Consider the following 6,508-nt stretch of genomic DNA (forward strand, 5'->3'; position numbering starts at 1 on the left):
TCCTGCGCGAAAACTATGATTAGTGCAAAAGAAATTAGGAATAAGCATTTATTTCCAGTTGTCGAGTGTGAAGAAAAAAAGGTGTAACCGTTTCATGTTGTTGCAAATTTGCAACAATTAATATTTTTGCTAAATAACCCAAATATGTGAAATTATAATTTTTCCTTATTATTCCCTTCATGTATTCATCATTGCGCACTATTGAGAATTTTTTAGAGAAAAAATAAAAATCATGAAATGAAGGGTTAATACTACCTAAATTCTAGTGAATGTGGAGAAAAATAAAAATTATTTTGGTTTTTCCTTCGAGGCCAATGCGTACGTCAATTTGTGCCCTGGAAGTAAACATGAATTCAATATGCATAAAATAGTTAAAGAAAAATACTAAAAGGAGTAGGGAAAGGTCGTTCGCCTCCGCTGTATCCCTTTGATTCGTCTTAATTCATGAATGCTTGTTTCAGAGCCGAAACATCACTTTCCACATTTATTGGCTACTTCACATGATAAACCTACGCTTGTTAAACTATTTTGTATGACAAATTTTTGTCTAAGGCTTTAACTGGTAGGTCAGACATTAAGAGATCGAATTCCACTGCCCCTCCACTTTAGGTTATGGGAAAAAACTTTGTATGTCTACGACGGACATTAAAACGAATACAAGAAACTGTAATACAAAACATTGTAGCACACGATTATGAAAAATTTGTAAACTCTACGGAATATAATAATAATATGCTCATCAAAATAGTCTCAGATACTGGACCACACGTTCGTCGCTAGTGAACCCACATTCGTGTGACGGTTGTATTTCCTGTAAGGCCCCGTCACATCAAAAATGGGTGACGCTCTCTTACTCAAGTTAGCAGCTCAGTTTCGCCATGCGTTTCAAATCTTTGGGCTCTCTCTTTTAACTATCACGCTCCGGAAATTTCTTCGGGCGTGGTTAGTAAAACTTCCAAAATGAAGCGAAAAAGTTAGGAGAGAAAACTTCAACATTTTCAACGTGTTAGCCACAGCCAACTGAGCGGCTTTTTTGAGTAAGAGAGCGTCACACGTTTTTGATGTGACGGAGCCTCCCAGGAAATACACCCGTCACCCGAATATGGGTCCGCTCATTTTGGTAGTTTAACTAGCCGGGCCCAAAAAATTTTTCAGAGAGAGAAAGCAAAGAGGGAGAACTCCCATATTCGAAACGTGTGGCGAACCTGAGCGGTAAACTCAAGTAAAAGAGCGTCACACGCTTTTTGATGTGACGGGCCCCCCAGGAAATACACCCATCACCCGAATATGGGTGCCTTGGCGACGAACGTGTTAATAGGAGCTGTCAAACAAAACAGTTACGAGTCGTGCTAAAAATAGCATCGGCGAATAAAAGAAAGAAGAAGAAGATAGTTTTGATTATTTGTGACATAAAACGTCTCTCTAATATTCGATAGTTTAGATACGAAAATTCTATATAAATTTGACTTTTTGTACTTCTTTCAATCAAACTGCAATATCTCTCATACGAGCAAACACTTTACTCTACTAAAAGGTCACTGAGAGCTCCTTGAAAACTAAAACTAAAACTTTTCCAGTTTTTAGAGATTCTCTGGATAGGAATCGATAACTACTCCAGGAAAAAAATTCAAATTCCTACTGGACAGAAAATCTCGAGTTCTATAAAATTTTTACGATGGTTAGGAAAACAATGCAATGAAATTCCGTTGAAGGTCAAAACGAAAAAAAAAACAATTAGATTTATGAATCATTAATGTTTTTGTAGTTAAAATTCCTGTGTCTCTGATTTTGAATTCATTGTAAATTAAGATGAAAAATCGATTGTGGTAAATGTTGATTTGTTTGCGAAAATTGGCATATCTACTCCGCTTCTGATCTGATCTGATTCCTCCTAAAGAAGTTTGACACATTTTTGCTTGTGAAAAAACTGACAATTCCACTCGTGTTCCATTAACTGTCAAACGGATTAGAGTTCTAATTTAGAACTGCGTCAAATTGGTTCCAAATCTCATCAGTTTTAGATCGATTCTTACCGAACACAGGGGAAAACGATGTAAAAAGGTGATCAAAATTGTTTACGCCAAAACGGAGCGTTTTAGACCCATAGTATCTTCGGGACATTTTACCTACACTCAAATAACTTTAAAATGAGTTTTTGAAAAAAATTATTAAATCACCTAGCAGTGAGATAGACAAATTATTTTTTGTAAATTTCATTTTAGAGCAGTTAGGTTATTGGCAAGTTTTTAGATTGTAAAAAATGTAGTAATTTTGATGAAGACGTCAACGTCGTAGAAGCTAACCCAAAAAAGTTAGAAGGGTTCAAAATAAAAAAAAATATTTTTATTCAAAATTTTCAGTTTTTTAACGATATTTTTTCAGGCCGAGCTTATTTAAGCAAAGTATGTTTGAAAAAGTTTTGAGTCACTCAAAATCAAATAGTTTTGGAACACACTTAATAAAAATATTCAGACTGAAACGAATTAGATTTGGAAAACTAAGAAAATATAGCTGTTTCCAAACACCTGTATCTTTCTAGTTCGGATGATTTCGGTTCATTTTGTAGTTGCATCAAAATCAGGCAGGTTTCGCCGTTATAAAAACATGAAGTTAACAACGTTTTGTAGCTGTTTAAATGTCGTATTTGACGTATTAGCATGTGTTGACTCGACCTGGGCGAGTACAGCTTCGGGTGAGTACACCAAAACACGGATCGACCATTTTGTGACAGGCAATCGTAATCGTATGCATGGTAGGCGATCAACTGGCTGTCAAAAAGCACTCCGTTTCCACCTTCCACCACTGAGAAACTTTTGGTACCCCTTGTCTACTTTTCCTTAAAATGCATCCATCCGTAGCTGTAAGCGCCATGGACTCGACGCGACGCAGCGCACGCGTTTTTTCCACTTTCCGCGAAAATTTTAAATTTTTAGTTTTCTTTAAGTTTTGAAACTTAAGAAAATATTTGATAAAAAGCTGTTACCGGATGGCCGAAGGAAGATGTATTATACCGGAAGTGATACACGACATGAAAATTTGTGTTTTTTTGGGAACCACCGGCGTGGGCGTGCGTTATAATGTTGTTGTTATGGTACTACGCAAAATTAGGTCTCATGCAATTGGAGTGAAATCGAATATTACACTGGCTGGCTTATATTCCAATTTCGTGTTTTTTCTTCGCTGAAAATGTTTCAATTATAATAGGGTAGAAGCACTAGTTATTGAACAGGTACCAGATATTGAACACTAGTAAAACATTTACCAATTAAAACAATAATATACAGTAGAAAAATGAATCAAAATTCGTTGTGCCACTGTTGAAGCATTTTCTACCTATGTTAAAATTTTTATCAAGAATCTCGGACTCTTAAAGCCACAATCCCCGATACTTGAATATGTGTTCAAATTTTGGCTTGATTTTTCGACTGGATGAAGAAAACAGCCTATTTTTGATTGGGGGAAAAATTGGATAAAAGACAAATAAACGTCTAAGATAATGAAATAAGTGTTTTCAACTAAGTCTTTTTGAACGATTTCTGGAAGAGTGGCAGCCTTTATTATCCTTATTTTCTTAAAATTTAACAAATTAAAGTGTTCAATCATTGGATCACAGAAAACGCCAATGTTTCAATTATTGAACGTTCAATCTTGTAGTACTCGTTTCGTAAAGAATTGCATGTACCAGTTATTGAACAAACATCGGTTGGTGTTTGGAAATGTAAACAAACTGTTTCTTGGTTGCTAGCTCAACCAAAATCGCCCCTGCAAGGCATACTATCAAGCGAAATACCCCTAAATATATGCAATGATATTCAATGTTTACGTGTTCAATAATTAGAACATTGCCTGTTCAATATTTGAATCATTGTGTTTAATCATTGGGACAAAAGTAATTTTGAATAAATAGGCTTAAATAATAATTTCAAAACATATTTCCACGAAAAAAATATATCGAATCGAAGCAGAGAAATAAGCTTAAGCTACGCTATCAAAATTTTATCAGAAAAACCTTTCGTTTTTATTTATTGGCCTCAAATGTGTTGAATCCCAAAGATGGTGTTCAATATATAGTGTTCTTACGTAGAGTGTTGTTTTGAGCGTGGAAAATGAAATGCATTGGTTCAATATCAAATGTTAAAGAATATGATTTTTTGTGCTATCAGAAAATTTCACCATGTGATTGACAAAGCATGTTGTGGCTTGCTGTGATTATTTGAAATACCATTTGAAACAAATGAAAAAAAAAAATCGAGGAGTCCGTGGCGAAAAATGGACAGCAGACTACTGGAAGAGAATATAAAAGTGTGTAACGTCACTTCAGGCAGACGATGGATTTTGGTGAGAAGGTTTCATGTTGAAATTTGCCAATCCTATTTGCCATGCAGAATTTCCTATATTACCCTTCTAATTCCCATCTGAAACAACTTTATGGATTATATGAGTTCTCTGCCCCTTAAGAGTTTTTTGTTGTTTCAGACCTGTGTGTAGTCACTCCATGCTATGCTATGCTATGCTAAATGTGTTTTGTCGGTTACATATATTGAGATAATGCATCAAAATAGTGCTTTTTCAGCCTCAATTTTACGAACAATCGGCAACTAAATAAGATTGTCGAAGACAGCTAAAAGATTGGACCTACGGTTTAGAAGTAAGTTTTTTTTACCTCACTTAAAGGGGGATTAATAAAAGAATTCATCAATTTTTTTTATAAAGGTCATTCTATTGTAAAACTTTTTCGAAGCTATCTAGAAGATAAAATGGTAAAAAAAAAGTTATAAGCAACGATCACGTTATTCACTTTTTGGAACACTGTGCAATGGTAGCCCCATTTACAATGAAGCTATCCTAGTTTTGTGGCATAAAAAATTATTTTTTATTAAGAACAAGAAGATTGATTCCTCGCAATACATTGGAGATATTATAAAAGTTCAAAAGTATTTGAAAGTTTATTCATGAAATCCGAGAGAGAACAAAGAAAAGTTCGAACACTTAATCATAAATTCTATTTAATAAATAATAACTTTCCTTTTTTAACCTATTCATGCATAATTTTAGTTCAGTTTTTACGAATTTTTCAAACCCTGGGATCCAAAAAGCTTCGTTTTGATGCACAATTCATCCATGTTTTTTGCAGAATTTTGAAGTAACATTTTCATGAGTAAATTTGGCTTTCGTGTTTCTATGGGAAAATTGAAAATTATGTTTTGAAAAATTAACATCATTATTGTTTCTTCTGTGGAACCGAGCCAGTTAATGGTTTGTGTGCCAATTTATAGATTCTTTAAAATTTTAATTTTACGCTGAACAACTTTATCAAAGATCGTAACTTCGTATCTTATTAGGCAAAAAAGTTATTAGCTGCTGGATAACTTTCTTATGTTTTACTTTTTTTACAGAAAGATATAATTATCGGTCTCTTTGGGAGATCGTCAATTATGGGTCTTAGACCTACTTTCATAGGTATCTATCGATTCAAGTCAAAGAGTTCTGACGATGTCTGTGTATTTGTGTGTATTTATGTTTATTTTCATTGGTGGCTCCAGAGAAAGTGATTGCACTGATTAAAAATCAGAAGAAAAAAATCACAGTGCATCAATCTACATGAATTTTTACCTAAGAATTGAATTTTCTTATCATTTATGTACATTACATTATTTTTTTTTTAATAATTCACATTTTATTTCCAATTCGCAAGTCGTAATAAAAGTAATAATAGAAACAATAAATTCAGATTGAAACCCAAAACATCAGAATTAAAATGGTAGACAATTTTGAATTAATTTCAATTCTTGGCTTGTAATGCAAATGTTGATTTTCAATCTAAATAAAGGAATCGTATGAGGTATGTATTTTTGATTTAAAAAAAAATTGAGAATTACTTCTTAATTTGTAACCTTATTTGTTGTCCTTATTTGTGGCTCCAGAGAGTACATAATAATACCTGTTTTTGAGACCAAAATTACACATTAAATATTCTGTATCCTTTCTAAACTGTTATACTTAGCTCTAAAAACAATAAATCTGGCTGTGTTTGAGTCAAAAAATCACCAAATTTTGAATTTGAAATTTAAATCTAATATATGCTATGCATGAATGAATTTGTCTTGTGGAGAGAAAAAGAGAAAACAAGCTACAAGCGATACAATAAATTTGTTTGCCAAAAAACCCTTCACCAACAACCATTTGTAGGAATCAACTTACAAAGATGGCTCCAACTTGTCACTCACGAAGCAGGTAGGTAATTGGTGCTGAATAATCATACTGCAGTGTAATTGAAGCAAGAATTGTGGCAAAGTGTGTGGTTTTCTCGCTTTTCGTCTAGAGAACACAAAAAAAAGTTATGCACTCGAAAGCTAAATGCTCCAATTTTGTGCTATTAACTGGTCTGGTAACATCAAATAACGACGACAACGACAATGATGATGACGATGTTGACGATCGCTTATGGGCAGCTATTCTGTGGACTTGAATGTGAAATATTCAAATTGTTAATTGTGTCAGACAATTT

Source organism: Uranotaenia lowii, chromosome 3 (genome assembly GCF_029784155.1).
Source record: "Uranotaenia lowii strain MFRU-FL chromosome 3, ASM2978415v1, whole genome shotgun sequence".
Lineage (NCBI taxonomy): Eukaryota > Metazoa > Arthropoda > Insecta > Diptera > Culicidae > Uranotaenia > Uranotaenia lowii.